The sequence below is a fragment of the Pinus tabuliformis genome, chromosome 2_1 (genome assembly GCF_031772625.1).
Source record: "Pinus tabuliformis cultivar Carrire ecotype Pingquan chromosome 2_1, CPIR1, whole genome shotgun sequence".
Classification (NCBI taxonomy): Eukaryota; Viridiplantae; Streptophyta; class Pinopsida; order Pinales; family Pinaceae; genus Pinus; species Pinus tabuliformis.
The window spans coordinates 995,244,813-995,264,253 of NC_142299.1; the positions used below are offsets into that span (position 1 = coordinate 995,244,813).

The 19,441-nt window shown below is 38.9% G+C and overlaps 1 pseudogene; it reads left to right on the plus strand.

The window, feature by feature from the left end:
- Positions 1-647: 647 nt before the first annotated feature.
- LOC149203975 (calmodulin-binding receptor kinase CaMRLK-like) overlaps positions 648-19,441 on the plus strand; it is a 189,317-nt pseudogene continuing 170,523 nt past the window's right edge.

A 19,441-nucleotide genomic window follows, 5' to 3' on the forward strand; every position in this document is an offset into this window, starting at 1 on the left:
ATGTGGGGGAGAAGTTGATTCATTCCATAGTTGGGAATCTGGACATGATTGAAACTATGTGGAGTTATTTGAAGCAAACTAGAGGGCATACCAATCACTGTGGCATGGCATTCAGACGTCCCTCTCTTTTTGGGAATTCTGTGAACTAAGGGGCATGCACAAACCAATGGAGATTCAGTGGGATTTTGCAGGGATGATGAGGAGTATTAAGGAAGAAGATGAAAGAGTAGTTGAAGGGGCCATGGTTGGCAAGGAGACAGTTGAGCATACAACCATTGATGAGGTGTCATCCATTGTTGAGGTATCCAAGGTTGTGATCGAGTTCTTAGGTGATAGCAATGCACCACAGGTTGATGAGGTGCCGGAAGACAACTCCACCGTTGTTGAGGAGCCGATAGGTACAGAGGCCTCCAGGTCCATGACAAAGTTGTCGGATGACAATCACCTTCAGCTAATTAGTGAGCATGTCTTATGCGTTGGGTTGTCTATGGAGGAGCAGTTGGAGGTGCATGTTAAGTCCATGATGGAGGAGGATGTGCAACTATCCTTTGGGTTAGTCATTGATGAGGGGTAGCAGAGAGGCCACACGTTGGGGTTTTCAGCACAGTTCGCTTTAGAGGCACATTGATGGGATCTACAACGTTATTATGCCACCCTTACACATTGGGTTGAAGGAGGCAGAGTTGTCTAGACAGACCCAAGGGGATGGCCAGGTTAGTAGGATTGAGCGACATGAGCTAAGTATGACACTGCATCATCTTGGAGGGCTTGTTCCTTCCACAGGGGATTGTAAATTTGATCCCTCCTTTGGGATTGGATGGTGAGAGGTATCGAGCTGGTACTCGATGGACCATGCTAGGCGATTGGATACATCCATGGCCACAGTTCAACAAAGGCCAAGGATTATCAGAGGGACTTAAGGGCCAGACTATTTTTGGGATCCAGGTGGGATTTCCCATCACATCATAGAGCTAGTAGGTGATGGTAGTAGCTACGTGATGGATTTGAAACTTGGGCGCACACACATTTTCAGATCTCCATCAAAGCCCTAGTCAACACTAGTGACAGGATGGTTTGACAAGCGAGCAGATAGATTTCATGAGTTGTCTTAGCGTGTTGATTATGTGTGGAGTCACAGGGTGATTAACCTACTCTAGAAGGAGCTGGTAGGAGGAGGTGGCATCAATAGGCTATTAGGTAGGGCATTGTATGGAGACAATGCTCTCTTATTGGCATATGGGACGTAGGGGCTACCGAGGCTAGGCATAGTAGTATCATTCCCATTAACATGTGAGGAGTTAGCCCACTTAGGTCTATCTGGAAAAATGAGGAGGTGTATATCACATCGTCGAGGGCTTACCAGCAAAGTGGTAGTAGAGATGGGGATCTTGACAGGATGCAAGATGTTGCTTATGGACTCAGTCTTAGACCTTGATATCTAGGGGTGTATAGCGGTATGTAATGATGCATAGTAGTATGCGGAGGAGCACAAAGGTGTGCAGTGGTGCATAGTGGTGTGCAGGGTTGTGTCGTGGTGTAGGAGGAGCGGTTCACATCTTAGTTCATTACCTCATGGAGTGATAGACACATCAATATAGGAGGAATACCATTTGATCCAAGGATGATGCAGTAGCATGTAGCAGGGTCAAGCAATGCACAAAGATGTGTGATTGGGTGTAGTTGTATTCTAGGAGACACGAGGGTACATGTTTATATCCAATAGGGTGCGAGGTCGCACTGTGGACTGAGGGAGTGCTACTAGTAGGGAGATTCCTTGACGAGGATTTCAGGCATGTCATTGGGGTGGACATACCCAGGTTGGGAGAGGGGATCGATCACGAGACGGGTTGGGAGCATCCACACAGATTCTTGATCATACCCATCGAAACCCACACATCTTCCACTTGTTGGCACCACGTGTAGTTGAGGGAGCCTTGTGTTCAATCTAGACCCACAGTGTGGATAACAGGAGTTGGGATATTTTCCTGAGATGACGCTATGAGATTCAGTGCCTTAGGCGCACGATAGATATTCTCTAGTGGAGGAGTAGGGTCAGTGAGCGAGTTGATAGCCACAAGCTGGGAGATGAGGTGATCTTTTGCAAGGGTGGCATATTGTTCATCATTAAGCCTATACCTGGGGAGCTAGTCACGGGGGCACATGTGCCATTATTTCCATAGGACATGTCGGGATCTTGCATGAGTAGAGGATACTGTGTGTGATTGAGGCAATTTTCCAGTGGGTGTCCGGGCTCCGGACATTGTATTGGCACATTACTGAGAGGGTGGATTGCATTCTTAGTGGTGATGGTCGGCAGGAGCGGGACGGATCCCCATTCATTGAGTCGATTGTGAGTATCGGAAAGCCATCTATTGGCTGCATTCAGGGGGTATCTATTTGGCACATGCGATTTCCAATGGTCATCAATACTATGTAGTGGAAACCACAAAGCAGTTTAGCATGCACCATATTAGTTCATGATATATGGAGCATCTATATTGATTGCATGCAGGGACCAAAAATGAGGCATGGATGGATTTGAACGACTATCAAAGCTATGTCGCAACAAGTCTAGCTATGGGATCTGGGGATCCAGTTGATTGATAGATCCCTTTGTCTCATGATGAGCGGAGTCATGGCAGAGAGTGACCTAGTTCACTCTTGTGTTGACACATTGGGGTTCACGGAGGCCTTCATCGGATGGCATTAAGGGAATTTTGAGGTCTAAAATGGGCCTCCTAAGAAAAATGTACAACCAAAATAAACTTTATAAGAACCAATAGGATTCAAGATAATGATGTCAACCATGGGGGATGATTCACCATTATTGGAGTAAAAATGTAAAAAGTTTAAAAAATAATAAAGCTACTTTTTCAACTCATATTATTCAAATTATCTCCCAAAGGTTTTACTCAAATTTCGAGTGGGAGTACTCATTGGAAGCAAAATTTGATTCCTAATCCAAGGAGTACCCATGTTGCATACTTTTGATGGACCTTGCTACACGAAAAATGAGAAATACATGAAAAAACGTGATTGCAATCACGCTTTTCATGTATTTCCCATTTTTCATGTATTAGGGTTCATCAAAAGTATGCAACATGGCTACTCATTGGATGAGGAATCAAATTCTGCATCCAACGAGTATTGTTGCTCGAAATTTGAATAAACCCATAGGGAGATATGTTGAAAAAATATTTTTGTTCTTTTTTCCCTCTAAAATTTGATGATGTAATCTAATCTTGTTTTATTATTTCCACTATTATTTTATAATTTCCTTAGGGTGCCCATTTTAGACCCAAAAATTCCCTTAATGTGAGGCAAGCTTTCTTTTTTGCTGCACAGGTTTGGAGTTAGATTTAGATGGGTAGACTTTGGCGTCATGGAGATGTGTGGGCAGGATGTGTCTCACCTCTATCAGTGTTCCACCATCGGGTTCCAGGAAAGGAGGATATAATGTATGCATGATGGGCAGTTTGTTAGAGCTAGAGTGGCACAACGACAGCATGGTGTCACCCTTCTATGGTTAACATGGAACCCAGGCATCACAGTACTAGACAACTCAGTCACCATTAGGGGGTGAGATGGCTGCTACAGGGGGAGGTCACCTAGATCCTCCTTTGGGCTTTAGTGAGTCACTGATGGCGTGGGGGACTTCGGTATTTATATAGGACAAGATAGTGAGTGGAGAAAGGGGAGATTCAAGTGGAACAAGATGGATTGGGATCTTGGTATTGAGGGATTGTTTCATGTCAGGACTGTGCAGGGACTTAGGATGACTCAGCGGCACGTTCGGGACCTCGATATTACTGCCGGTGATAGTGGTCATCAATAGACAGAGTAGGCGTTGGTTCAAGCATTGCTTGAGGACGAGCAATTTTTGGTGAGGAGGACTGTAATAACCCCAATTTTGATTTTCATAATTAGAGATGTGTTTGGGGATAGGACGCAATTCTGACATCGAGTCTTGTGACGAAAAGATAATATTGCGGCTCTAGTCGAAAGTGGGGACCACAAGAAAGAGAAATTCAACCCAAGGAGGGAACTCAAACTCTTAGAAGAGAGAGGAAAGATAAATGAGTGAAAAATAGGGAGAGAGAGAGAATGGGGACCACAAGGAGAGAAGGAGCCACATATTTCATAGGCGAGATTAATCCATCATCATCTGCACAACACAAGTGGATATTGATAGCTACAGTGTACTTTACTAAGTGGATCAAAGTGACCCCAACCAGGCAAGCAACAGATTCAGTTATCATTCAGTTTTTAGAAACTAATCTCTTGTCCCATTTTGGTTGTCCTAATAAGATCATCATAGACAACGCGACAACATTCAAGTCCAAAATGATGACTGAGTTTTGTGACAAATACAACATTAAGTTGGGACATTCTACATCATACTATCCACAAGGAAATGGTCTGGCGGAGTCCTCCAATAAATCCTTAATCAACATCATCAAGAAAATGTTGGAGGCCAACAAAAAGAATTGGCACAAAAATCTAATCAATGCATTGTGGGTAGATCGGGTGAGTAGTAAGAAATCTCTTGGGCTTTTTCCTTTTCAGATTGTGTATGGAGTAGATATTGTTTTTCCTTCATCATTAGTAGTCCCGATCATGAAATTGTTACAAGAAGCGGGAAGTGAAGAGAATGATATTCAGCGCTGGATCAATCAAATGATTCACCTACAACAGACATGGGATGAGGTATTTCAAAACACCTCTAAGCTTCATGAGAGGATAAAGAGAATCTATGACCAGAAAACAAAGGAAGATGATTTCAAAATTGGAGATGTGGTGCTTCGTTGGGATGCCAGAAACGAAGACAAGGGTAAGCATGGTAAATTTGAAAACCTATGGAAAGGCCCTTATCAGATTTTAGCTTTTCGAGGACAAAATGCTTTCTTTTTGGATGAGATGAATGGATAACCATGCTTAGGAGGACCAGTCAATGGTAGGCTCCTTAAGCACTATCTTTTCTGAATTGTCCTGGTTTCATTGTACATAACAATTTAATTTTCTGCAAGTGTGAAGTAGAGAATCATTGGAGTTCGAAGCCCGAAGTGAAGGCCATGGAGCTTCACTGATTTTCTGCCATTTTCAATGTTCAGTCGTCAGTTAAGTAAGTCAGTTTTGAGTCAATTTGTGTTATTCAATTTGTTAGAATTTAGTCATTCATTTTAGTTTGAGTTTTTGACTGTATTGGCCCACATGGTTAGGCACTTGGTCTACGGTGTTCTTGACACCTCTAAGGAGTTTTCATTCCAAAATAAGGCCGATGTTAGAGTCAGTATTTGCATACTACCATCAGTGATCAAAACTCCTCTTTCATATCATATTAGGGTCCCATTCTGAAATTTTTGTCATTCCACCTAGGTCCTCATTTAAAATATTTACTCACTAATGGTAGCCTTATGTCAAAATCCATTCTCTCTCAAAAAAATCAATATTTGCTTGCCCACCTTCATGTGTCTTACTGAGCATACATTGACCATTAAGGTTCATTTCATTATGTTTTGTGTCAGTCAAGTCCACCTGAAGTCTGTTCACTCAAGGTTTTCATTAGGTCTCTAGGTTTCATTTTTTCAAGGTCTAATAAAACACCATTTCACTACATAAGGCCAACAAAGTATGAGAGTGAACTAAATAATATCCCTTTTTCAGTTAAAGAGGATTTGCAAGCATGTAACCATGGTTGCCAAAGGTTCTAATTTTGATTTCAAGTATGAATTTCATTCCAGTTTGTAATTTTATTCCAAAAAACAGAGATGTATTTCTATATTTTATAATTATGTAATTTTATGTTATTATATGTAATAAGTGACTTTTCTCAAGTTGTCAACTCAGTTCCATAATGCCAAAAGATGAAAATTCAAAGGTCAAAGTATTCTCAATGTATATCAATTGATCAATTTGTAAAGAAAAAGCACAAGGAAAAGGGTATTAGTGCAATGTTTCAAAAGCACTTTCAAAACATTAGCAAATGGGTTATAAATCAATAAAGTCAAATGCTATCAAGTATTTAAAGCCTTCAAGACATCCATTTTCCCCTCATTTGCTCTTGTCTTGGTCGAACAACCTCAACAAAGGAGAAATTTTTGAGTTGGACAAGTGAAACCAACAAAACAGAGTTTTCGTTGCGTGTTTGTGCATTACGTTGCACGTTTCTCTTATATGTTGCTTGTTTCTCTTATACGTTGCCCGTTTCTGTTATATGCTGCGCGTTTGACCAGTGAAAGGGCGCGTTTTAGTTGAGCATTGCGTGTTCGACCAGGGTTGCTCTCCAACCTCTAAAACCAAGTGCTATTGCCTCTCAAGCTTCAGGTCGGTGGTTCTCTTCCTCCAGCAAGTAAGTAGCCCTAAAAGTATACCCTCATTTCATTTCACATTTCACAACTTCATGGTTAAGTCTCTTGAATGAAACTTTGAGTCTTCAAACTTGCAAACCCTAGTTTCATTCCCACACCTCTAATTTCACACCCTAATACTTCTATCCCTTTCCCATACCCCTATTAAAACCTTTCCCAACCCTTGTATCATTTCATTATCTCCCAAAGCCTTCTATTCCAAAAACCCTAAGACCTAGGTGTTCTATTTACCTAGGCTCCCAAAACCCCTAACCTGTAATAAAATTCCCTATCCTAAATCCCTTTACATTCCCACTCCCTGTTACTTCCCTTAAACCAGAAACCCCTTCCCTCATCTCCTTGAATTTCCTCACACCATTCATAACTCCCTACACATACATTCCACTATCATTTCATCTCCCTAGGGTTTTAAAATCAAGACACCATGTCACAAGAAGAAAACATAAGTTCTAGTGAAGAGGAAAGAAAGGGGAGGAAGTCAAACAAAGGAGGGAAAATCCTTAGATTTGAGCCAAGAAATACTAATGAACTCATGGCATCTCCCATGACTGTGACATCTTTCAAACATCTAGGATGTTTTGAATTCTGTGAGAAAGTACAAAAGGTCCAATATCATCCTATGTTGAGTAGATTGTTCATCACCAATCTCCATGACAACCAGGTAACCCTTGTTGGTGTCACTTTCACTATATCCACTGCTATCATATCAGCTACCACTGGAATCCCAAATGTTGGGGAGAAATGTTTTAAACAAGGTGATTTGGAGGAGCATTACTATGAGCCCTATATTAAACCTAGATACAGAAATGATAGAAAGAGGCTGTTTCCTTTCTCTTACCTCCTGGATAGATTTGTTCCCATGATGAAAATCATCATGAAATACTTTACTTGTGAAGGAAGGTTTTCCAGACTGTATACCTATCATATTCAGCTACTCATGCATTTCACAAGGGTTAAGATGCTCAACATACCTTATTATCTCTTCTGGAGCATTGAAAATATGGCCTACATTGCCCAGAAAAGAGAGTATAAAGATCAAATGAATAGTCTCTTTCATCATTCCCTCATTAAAATCATAGTCCTTCATCATCTCAAAGAGCTCAACATTGCATGGAGTACCTTCATTGCCAATGACATATTTACTGATCCATCCATTCAGCATGTTCAAGATGTGCCTTCATCATCTCATCCTTCCACCTCCATTCCTCCATCTCAACCCATAGATCATTCATCCTCATCTGATCAGTCACCCTCACCATCACCTCCATCATCACCATTTCAGGAGCATATTCATTCACCTAAAAGAGATGAAATCAGAGAGCTGGAACAGATTGGACAGGTTCAGGTCATCAAGCCCAAAGAGGCTGATTTGGGAATTTTTACACACATTTATCAGAGAGGCCATAGGTAGGTGTTTGCCCCACATATTGTGGGAGGGGCCTTGCCTTCTTCATCGGCAAAGCAGGTACAGAAGGGCAAGGAAAATATGACAGAGGCAGAGATCAAACATGAGGAGGAGGACCTCCATGAGACAGAGTAGGATTTTGACTTGGTTGACCTAAGTGAGCATGATGACAGTGAGAGCACAAGCATTGTCATCAAAGAAAAGGATGCACTCATCAGGGAGCTCCAGATCAACCTACAGAGGGAAAAATACATTATCTCATATTATGAGCAGGAAAACAAGTAGCTTGAGGCCAAAAATGAGGTCATGGAGATTCAGCTCATCAAGGAAAAGAGGGAAGCAATGAAAGCCAAGGAATTGCTTGATGAGGCCTATGACAGGTATGGTGAACTTGAAGAAGAGCAAGAACCTAGAAGAAGACCTAGAACTAGAGGGCTGAAAAGAGCTCTAGAACTAGAGAAACAAAAGGAGGCTGAGCTTGCTAATAAGCTCACATGGAATGAGCAATTTTCCATCTTGATTGATGAGAACCGGGAGCATTGGCTTGATAAGTTCAATCAACATTTAGAGAAGCTCCTAGACAAAGCCAATCAGCAAAATGAAATTCAGAGGAAGATGGCAAAACACTATGCCAACAGGGAAAGGAATACAAGGGCAAAACTCAAGGCTGCAAAGGCAAAAATTGAAGCCCTAACTCACCAAAAAGAGAAAGAGAAGCTAGACATCCTTGCTGAAGCCTCACTCCATGCAAAAAACACATGATCAACAATCATTTCACCAATTTTGAGAAGTTATGGGGTAATTTTGAAGTTTTTTGTGCTTTTCAAGTAATTATACACAATTTTTGATAGCTAGAAGGGTGTTGCGCTTTTGTTTGGGTCACTTTTTGGACAAAATAAGACCACCATTGGATTCAGAGCAGGGAAGACATGCAGGAAAACAACTTTACAAGCCTTGTTTCCCACAACTGGCAAATCAAAAGGTGAAAAAACACCTAAAAAATCAAAGTTTTGCCTCCTTTTTCAACTTCACGCTGCACGTTTGACCAGTATTGGGAGAATCCATTTTTGGAGGATCAAATCAAGCCCATGTTGGAAAATAAAGGCAGATCTGGAAACTAGACAGGATAATATTTCCAACGAGCTATCCTGGGATCAATTTGGACACCGGGAAGGCAGGAGAAAGTGGGTCTGAAGATGGTGCTAGGCGTTTGACACTGACATTGCGCGTTTGACCAATTACCTAATTTTTAACTGTTCTTCTGCAAATTTGATTTTCCTCTTGGGAAAACAACTTTTATTGATGTAATTGATCATGTAAATGTAATTATGGTATTTTTACTATTACCTAGGTAAATACATTAGGTAAATAGACTCTATGAGGTGTAATGAATCAGTTCATTGTAATTAGGGATGAGTCACTTTGGCCACCCTACACTCTAGCTATCAGTTCAGATTTTGGTGGAACTGCTCCTCCTCTCATGGATTCGACCCCTGATGGCTGGGAGGAGTTTGTTTGAGGCCTATATCATGTAATTTTTCAGTCATTCTACAGGTTGGACTCCATTGGATATTGTATTAGTGTTTCAGACTTTGGCATGGAATATATTGGATGAGTTGCAGCTATTTTGGTGGGATTCCTGTGGCATGGTATTTTGATATTGTTTCTTCTTTAGTTACATGTGTGTGAATGTTTTGTATCTTCCATGATCCATTTCAATTCTAAATGTGTTTGATTTTCAAGGTGTGATAAGCAGAATTCATCTTCTATGCTCTATTTTGGGAAAATCATCATAAATTGTTTCATTTCTTTAGTTTAAAAAGAATTCATGATTTTCATGCTCTTTTTAGCACCTCACTAGTCTAAACCATTTCATCAATATACTACAAAGTGTCAAAGTAACTTGCCTACCTTGCCCCATCAGATGTCTGCAATTCTGATTCTCTCATGCCCTAACCTAGTTCACTCTCTGACCTAATTCACTCATCTAGTGACTACCCCAATCAAATCAAATAAAAAACCTGAGATATTATATCTAGCCTAAAACCCTAATCTATCCAGCCCTCTTGGCTATGATCCTTTGGAGAGAGCCCTCTCCAGCTTGGTAGGGCTAGCTACTAAGTCAAAATATTGGTCTGTGGTTACCTCAGTTGGACTCTTCCTCAGCCTTGGAGATCCGAAGGAGTGATAACAGGACCCAGGCATCACAATACTAGACAACACAGTGACCATTAGGGGTGAGATGGCTGCTACAGGGGGAGGTCACCCAGATCCTCCTTTGGGCTTTAGCGAGTCACTAATGGCATGGGGGACTTCTGGTATTTATATAGGACAAGATAGTGAGTGGAGAAAGGGGATATTCAGGTGGAACAAGATGGATTGGGATCTTGATATTGTGGGATTCTTTCATGTCAAGGCAGTGCAGAGACTTAGGATGACTCAGCTGCACGTTCGGGACCCCGGTATTACTGATGGTGATAGGGGTCATCAATAGACAGAGGAGGCGCTGGTTTAGGCATTGCTTGAGGACAAGCAATTTTTGGCGAGGAGGACTGTAATAACTCCAATTTTGATTTTCATAATTAGAGATGAGTTTGGGGATAAGACACAATTCTGGCATCAGGACTTAGGACAAAAAGATAATATTACGACTCTAGTCGAAAGTGGAGACCACAAGAAAGAGAAATTCGACCCAAGGAGGGAACTCAAGCTCTTGGAAGGGAGAGGAAAGAGAAAGGAGTGTGAATTAGGGAGAGAGAGAGTGGGGACCACAAGGAGAGAAGGAGCCATAGATTATAAATAGAGCAAGAGGCACTCATTTTGGGAATTCATTCATTTATTTAAAAATTGTGTCTTTGACATAACACGCTTGAGCTGAAGCCAAGTCTGTAGTTTTGTTTAGCACACGAGTGTCTCCCAGCAGAGATCTAAACCCTTGCTTTGGTGGATTTCAAGTGCCAGCCCAAGGAGGGAGTTCTGTTTCATCCCAAGTCATACAAGCAACAGCGAGTCGAGTTACAACAACAGAAAGTCGAGTTACAATAGTAGGGGAAGCAGCAACAAGGAGGCCGAATTACAACAGCAGGGAAAGTAGCAGTAGGGAAAGTAGTAGCAAGAAGGTCGAGTTACAACAATAGGGAAGTAGCCGTAGGGAGGCCAAGTTGCAGTAGCAGGGAAAGTTGTAGCAGTGCAAGGATTGCGCAGTTCATGGAGGAGGCACGTTGGGAGGTTGAGGAGTGAAGGGAGTTAGGGGCTGAAACTTGAGGTGGAGTCCAGGGAAGTGTTGTGGGGGATTTTCTAGCCTTTTGGCGGAGCAACAAATGTAGCATTTGCTACAGGTTACATCTTCTGCTTGTGGAGGAGGGCCAAGCATTTGTGGGTCAATTTTGGAGCGTCAAAACTAGGACAAACCCTTTCTGGGTTTTTTTGTTTTTTTTACAAGGACCTCATAAATAATTTGGCAAAAAATTTGGGGAAAATTTGAGGGGTCAAACAGGGGTCCCAATTCAGCCAACAGCTAGAGGAGTTAGGGGAAATAGGGCTGAATTTTCGAAGTCAAGCATTGGCCAATTCCTTTGTGGGTTATTCTGGGTATTTGGTGGAGAGGCTGGGATTAATTTCCCAGAATTGTTTGAGCGTCGTATGAGGCCCTAGCAGCAAATCTTCACACCCAGCAACGTATTTCTGGGCATTTCAACGCAGAGCCAGGAGATAGAGTAGCGACATATTTGAGGGGGACTTCTTATTCATTTAGGCTTAGCTATTTTTCCTTTAGCAAGCCCAGGTGCACTCTTTCCAACACTTCATTGTACCCTCTTCATATTATAATAAAATGGCTCAATAGTGTAGTTTTTGCCTTTAAAATGATGTTTTGATGCTTGAGTATTGCTTTTGTGTGTTTTTGGTTATATTTGCTTTGTTTATCATTGTATATTTCCATTAGGAAAATTACAGGGGCCGACTTGCATATGTGGGCTCATGTTGGCTAGCATAAAAAAATATTATATTCCAACTTGTAAAATCATTTTCTCTCAGCCTATGAGGAGTTAAAAGGCATGCAAGTGCTCGTTGGAAAGAGCTCAATATATTCTACGAGATTATGCTAACTCCATCCTTAATTAAGGTCATTTAACCATCAATAAAATAATATTTGTGAACTTCCATTATTATTTCATCCATGGCAACCTTTAGGGTTTTATCATTATGTTTTAGATAATGCTAAGGCTCCTTCTTTATAGACTTAGGGCTCCAAGTTTATGACCTACAAGATAAGGACTCTTTCACATGTGTTCTTCATTTATTAGGATTAGGGCATCTTCAACAAGGCATCATGGGCATCTTTAACAAGGTTAGGGCATCATATATCAAACATTAATTCTAGGGCTTGCATAAAAAATTTAGGGCTAGGGCTTTAGGGTTTTATCATATAGCTTAGAGTTAGGGTTTTAGTCTCCTAGTGTTTGCACAATATCTAGGATTAGGGTTTGCTTCACCAATTCAACTATGATTCCATCAATGAAAACTTTATTCAACATAACATACATGCTTAACGACCCAAGGGGTTGGATCAATCGATTGCTACCAATGTTGTGTTGGATGGTGCCTTTTTTGAACCTCCCTAGGTTAGGCACACTAGTCCACACAAGTGACTTTACGAGAGTTGTCAGTAGGAAAAACATCCCTTGAGTTCCCTTGTGAGGTATTCCTTGAAACAAAAAAAAACATCTAGGTTCAATGAAAGAGATGGATGCAAGATATTGAAAGGATAGAAAAAGATGTTAAAAGAGGAAATTCCATTTAAAAGACTTGAATCATTAGAATTGATGACACTTTGAGAGGATAGAAAAAGAGGTTAAAAGATAACATTCCATATAAAAGACTTTGAATTGTGAGAATTAATGACACTTGATTATGACTTTAAATTGCATTATTTCATATTCACTAATGTATATGTGTTTGTTAAAGAAAGGATTATATTATTATTGTTAGTATTATTTCTATTATTTAGAGGAGAAGGGGTGTGGTACATGGGGTGGTGGGTGTTGAAGGATGCCTTGGGCTTGCTAGGATTGGATTGTAATAGAATCCCTAGTACTTTTTTTTGCACTTCTCCTATGGAAGGGTGTTGCAATAAGGAACTTTTAGATTGTTACAATGCACGTGGAGAGTTACAAATCACTTACTACACTTTTAGGTCTATCTTTCCTATGACAGAGGTACATGGAAATGTAAATTGGTAGAGGCCTTTCTTAGTAATCATATGTTAATAATTTTAATTTAACTAATGATATAATATGACCCATCCTTTAATTTGTTATAGATAGACAAAATTTCATGTGTATCATTGTATAATAATTTTTTACTATTTATCTATGTATTTCTATTTGGCTTGTCAACATGTACTTTGAGGATACCTTTTAAGTGGTGTCAGATCCACTTGTGTTATACCTTGAGAGGATCATGGGATGCCATAAGCATTCATATGGAATCTCATAGGGTCATATGGTCGAAAAGGACAATTGAATATATACAAAATTTGAAAGATACAAAAAGTGGTTTCCAATATAAAGACTATTATGTGCAAGTCATCACATACATAGCAATGTTAATGCACACAACTCTTCCTAGAAATTATTAATATAGATAGTAAGAATTAATTACAAATTAGCCAAAACTTCATTTGTGTAAATTATTAGCCTTCAATATTGAAGTGGTTGCTCAAATTACAAGGGTAAGTGTTTTGAGTAAAATATTGATCATTTGGAGGTTGATGCCAAGGATGACACGTTGGCTTGTCTTTGTTATGTTCAAAGATGAGGCATGGTATGATGCACATGATTTGGATTATTTAGTTATAAAAATAATTGTATATTGCATATTAGCACTAAATAAGGTATATGTGACAAAGAAGATTGCTAGAAACAATTTAAGAGATAAATCATACATAAAGACACCTCATAAAAATATTAATAAGCCATTGTTAATTATTGCAAGTAATGACTAAATATTATAATTATTATTATTATGACTTATGACTTATGTCATAGTTAATCCTTTTTTTGTTAAGTGACCTCCATGCAACACAAGAGTGGCTCTTGACCATAGTAATTAGTTGATGAAGTTGAGTGTACCTCAACAACACTTGAGGCTTTGAAGGGTCACCTTCTTGAAAACAAGATCAAATTGCCTAATAAACTATCTCAACTGTCTTTTATAACTTTTTTTTTAATGAAGGAATATTTTCATTGTTGGAGTATGAATCCTTCGTAATGTGGGAGTGTAATATCCTTTTTTAATTACTTTATAATTTTTGAGAAATTTTCTAGGGTCCATATTTCTTTAGAAAATTTCCACAAACAATTTTGCTGAAATTTTAAATAAATTCCAATCAAAATTTGGAAAACCAGTAACCACATATTTTTATTGAAAATGTCACAACAAAAAACCCAACCAATTTTATTTGTTAATTTTCTACGAAGATTACAAACAAGATTATTATTGAACCCATTGATAATACTAGGTTGGTTTCCCTTGGAAATTATTTCAACCTCTAGGAATAAATTTGCCTTCAAAATAATTTGGTCCCTACACAAATAATTTGGCCTCCTTCAAGATATTTCATAGCCCCCAAATAACTCGACCTCTGTAAATGCTCCTACATGAATAATTCCGCCTTGTTGCAATACATCAATCTCCAAAACCTAGATTCTGGCAATTCCCAAACCTCCTTCCTCATTAAGCACCATTGAAAAACTTGAAGTGGTTCTTTCTCTTAACTAGCTAGGGTGGGTGTTTCACCATCGAAAATAGTTTTGATCCTTAGGGAGGATAGTTTCACCCTCGAAGAAGATCCACACTCAGGGTTTCCAACCCTCACACAAAGCTCAACAAGCCCACAAAATGAATTCATCAAATCTCTAATCATATACCTGAATGAGCTCCTCCTTTCCTTTTATTAAGATGGTTATTTGAATACCATGGGTCATTTTCTTCTTTTAATAAAGTGACTTGTAATATTATTTTTCCTTGGTCACTTTTTAATTAACTAATTCCTTGATATTTCATCATTACTTTTCAATCTGTATCCTATGGGAATGGTTGTGCTATAGGCTATGTTCCCAATGCTTAGAAAAATGGACATTACAGTCCTCCTTTCCAAAATTTCTTGACCCCATGCAATTCCAACGTAAATACAATGATCACAAACAAATATGAAGAACTATTATTGCATCAATAAAATGAAATCCAAAACCTATATGCTAGGACTAATTCTTGGATCTCGAATGAATTTGAAGCAGACTCCACTAAACTCCTGTTGCATCCATAGGATACTATCAATCCCAATACCTCCTGCCACCTCTTTCCCATGGTGCAGCTCTTGGAAATACTGAGGGAGCGGGGGGAGGTGAATCAATATTTCTTTTACAATTGTTATTTTATGTCAGTTAAGATCGCTTAATAAACCATAACCCAAAAATGTACAACAAGAGTAATTTTATTAATGAAAATAATGAGGACTCTAATCCTTTTTACAATAAATCAAGTACGATGATACTTTAGGGCACCAACCCTAGATGAAGACTCCAATCTTCAAATCAACCAGGCTCCAACCTGTACTATACCACCAAGTTGTTGAAGAATGTAACTAGGTTCGGTCTTCATAAATGTACTTGTCAAAAGAATGATTTTTATTTATTTATTATTATTAAAATGACTTATTAAAGCACAAGTTTCATGATTGGGTCATATTTTATTAGTCAAAGTCCCCATTGTGGACTCTTAGGATTTATATTGAGTCACTAGAGTGATTGTACATTTTATGAGACCCTTCTTGGGTTTTTGAATCATGTAAAAATATCCATTATTGAGTCAAATTAGGTATTTGACACCTCCACACCAAGCCGACCTCAAGGAGATCAAGTCGGCCTCAAACAAGGTAATTAGACCTCACCTAAATCCTATATATACAAGAAGTTTGAATTCATTTGGAAGAATCTCTCTCACAAGTTCGATATCCAGGAGAAGGGGGCAGAAAAGTGTGAAATTCCAAGAAGAGAAGAAGAAGTGTTGGAAGGATCAAGGTCAATTTTTTTGGGTATCTCTTTCTATCTCTTATGCGAGTTACTGGGCCAATTTCTGGATTGAAGTTTTACTGTTGGAAGGGTCAAAACTCTAAAGGTGTTGGGTCAAAGATTCTATTGATGGAAGGCCAAAATTCTAGATTTGTTGGGTCAAAGTTGTTGGAAGAAGATGCTAGCTTGGTGGTTGGAGGAGGTCTATGTCTAGGTTGAAGAGTCTCAAGAAAACTATTAAAGGAAGGTATTTTGATTGGGTTTTCCCCTAGATAGGGGTTTTTCCCTGGCAGGGTGCCTACATCTTGTGTCTTGTTTTTTTGTGATCTTTATACACATATAATTTGGTAATTTCTTGATGAAAGATAATATAAAAAAGAAGTAAAAGAAACCAACATAATTCACAAGTAATTATCAAGAAAGAGAAATCTAACCCTAACTCTACTAGCATTGATTTCTCAACATGGTTTCACAGCTAAGGTCAAGGAAGATTGAAGATCACTCTATTGGCTTGAAGGAAATGGTCACTCCCTCTATGATAAGTTATATGAGAATGGGATACAATACTGGAGGAAGTTGGATCAAGAAGATATTCTACTACTTTAAATTCAACAAGGTCAAAAGTCAAGGGTTCTTGGTTGCATTTACAAGTTCACTTAATGATGATAATGCATGGATTATTGATAGTGGAGCATCAAGGCATATGATAGGGGAGAGTAAACAACTTCACACTTTATCAAAGGAACCATCTTCTCATGTAGTGGAATTGGGAGACAACAAAAGATATGTTGTTAGAGGCCTGGATCAACATCTTTGAAGTTGGAGAATGGAGCTATGCTACATCTCAAGAATATGATATATGTTCTAGGTTTGAAAAAGAATTTGTTTTCAATTTCTTGCTTAGAAGATAAAGGGGGTAGAGTTTTTTTTGTTGATGGAAAGGTTTTGGTTTGGGGAAAAGATTCAAGTATTGATAAAGGTAGGGTTATTGGAGTTTGTGATGGAAGCTTATATAGAGTCATTACACCATCTCCTCAAGCTCTAGTTCATATGGAAATCAATCCCATTGAGCTATGGCTTATAAGATATGGTCATCTACACTACGAAGTATTTCCCACTCTTTATCAACTGGTTCATTGCATCCCCAATATCAAAGAAGATCGTGAAGGAGTTTGCAAGGGATGTTATTTTGGTAAACATACAAGAAAACCGTTTACAAATATTGAAACAAGGTCTAAAGAAATATTAGACCTCATTCATTATGATGTGTGTGGGCCTATGTATGACAAATCACTTGGAGGTCATATTTACTATGTAACATTGATTGATGATCACTCTACAAAGACATGGCTCTAACTTCTCAAGAAAAAGGATGAAGTATTTGAAAAAATCAAGGAGTTTAGATCTGAAGTGGAAACCCTAACTGGAAGAAAAATAAAGAATTTGAGATCCAATGTTGGGGAATAAACTTCTAAAGAATTGATTGCATATTGTAACGAAGCAAGAATTAAGAGGGAGCTCATTTTTCTCTACAATCCCGAACAAAATGGAGTGGCCAAACAAAATAATAGGACAATTGAAGAAGGTATACGAACAATGATACTTGATCAAGACTTACCAAAATTTATATGTGGAGAAGAAAAAATGACAACAATATATATTCTTAATAGAATTCCTCATAGAATTCTTGAGAATATGACACCTAAGGAAGCATTCACAATGAAGAAGCCAAGTGTGGACCATCTCCGAATCTTTGGGAGTCCTACCTATATCCATGTTCCAAAGGAAAAGCGAAAGAAGTTAGATTCTAGAAGCAACAAAGGGATCTTCATTGGCTATAATCTCTCCTCAAAGGCATATAGAATCTACATCAAGGAAGGAAGACATATTGAAGTAAGTAGGGACATTATATTTGATGAAAATCATGCCTATAAAAGATCTAAAGACATTCCAATTGATTCTGATGATGAAGATATACCAATATTCGAAGAAGAAGAACTACAACATGACAATCGATCTACAAGTGAAGAAGAAGAAGAATAAGAAGGACCAAGTGATCCTATTCAACCTGTGATCATACCGAACACAAGGAAGAGGCCAAATTGGTTAAAATCTACTCTTGAAGATGCTGAAGGACATGGACCTGCGGAAGAATCATTTAGAGAAAGTAAAAGGTTGAAAAGATATTCTGGATATGATGCATATATGACAAAACTGATTGAAGTTGAACCATCTACATTTGAAGAAGCTACTCATCAAGAAGTATGGAAGAAGGCAATGCAGGAGGAATATCAATCCATCATGAAGAATGGGGTTTGGGAAATTATTCCTAAACCTAGTGACAAATCGGTTGTCACCTCCAAATGGATCTACAAGATCAAGCACATTGTTTATGGAAGTATAGAAAAATACAAAACTATATTTGTTGCAATGGGTTTCTCTAAAAAAGAAGGCATAGATTATGAAGAAACCTTTGCACCCACTGCAAGGTATACTACAATTAAATCTTTTGTTTCATTGGATGCTACAATGGGATGGAATATCCATCAAATGGATGTAAAGATGACATTTCTGAATGGGAGCATCGATGAGGAAGTATACATGGAACAATCTGAAGGCTTTGAAATAAATATAAAAGAAACTCATGTTTGTAGACTCAAGAAGGCCCTATATGGTTCAAAGCAAGCTCCTAGGGTATGGTGTGCAAGAATGGATGCATACCTTCTAAGAGTTGGGTTCGTAAAGAGTACTGTTGATCGAAATCTCTACATCAAGGTTCTGTATAATGAGTCAATCATTATTCTACCATATGTGGATGATCTATTCATTAAAGGTGTGGAGTGAAGGATACAAGAATGTAATAAGATGCTGGTAGTTGAAATTGAGATGAAGGATTTGGGATTGATGCACTATTACCTAGGTCTGGAAGTATGACAGAAGTCTGGGGAGATATATCTGGGGCAAGGAAAGTATATGATCAAGTTGTTGCAGAAATTTGGGATGATGGATTCCAAGCCCATGACTACTTCCTATGATCACCAATCTCAAGAAGCTGAGGAGCTCTGACTCAATTCTCATAGATCCTACCTCTTATCGTACGTTGGTGGGTTCTCTGATGTATCTAGTAAATACTAGACCAAATACATGTTTTACTGTGAATATTCTTAGTCAGTTTCAGTTCGAGCCTCGTCATGATCACTAGATAGTTGCCAAGCATAAATTGAGATATCTTCGTGGCACTATACATCATTGCCTAAAGTACGATAGCAATGAAGTCAATTTGATTGGCTTCACAGATTATGATTAGGGTGGTAGTGAGATCGATGGAAGAAGCACTACAGGTGGATGCTTTAGTTTTAGATCTGCCATGATCTCATGGATTAGTAGAAAGAAAGATCCCATTGCTTTGAGTAGTGTTGAAGTAGAGTATGTGGTTGCATGTGAAGTAGGAAAGGAGGTTGTATGGTTGAGGAAGCTTATAAAATATGTGTTCTATAAGCCTCTGGGTCCTATTGAGATAAATTATGCTAATCAAACTTGCATCAAGATGTCTGAAGATCTCGTGTTTCATGCTAGGATGAAGCATATCAACAATA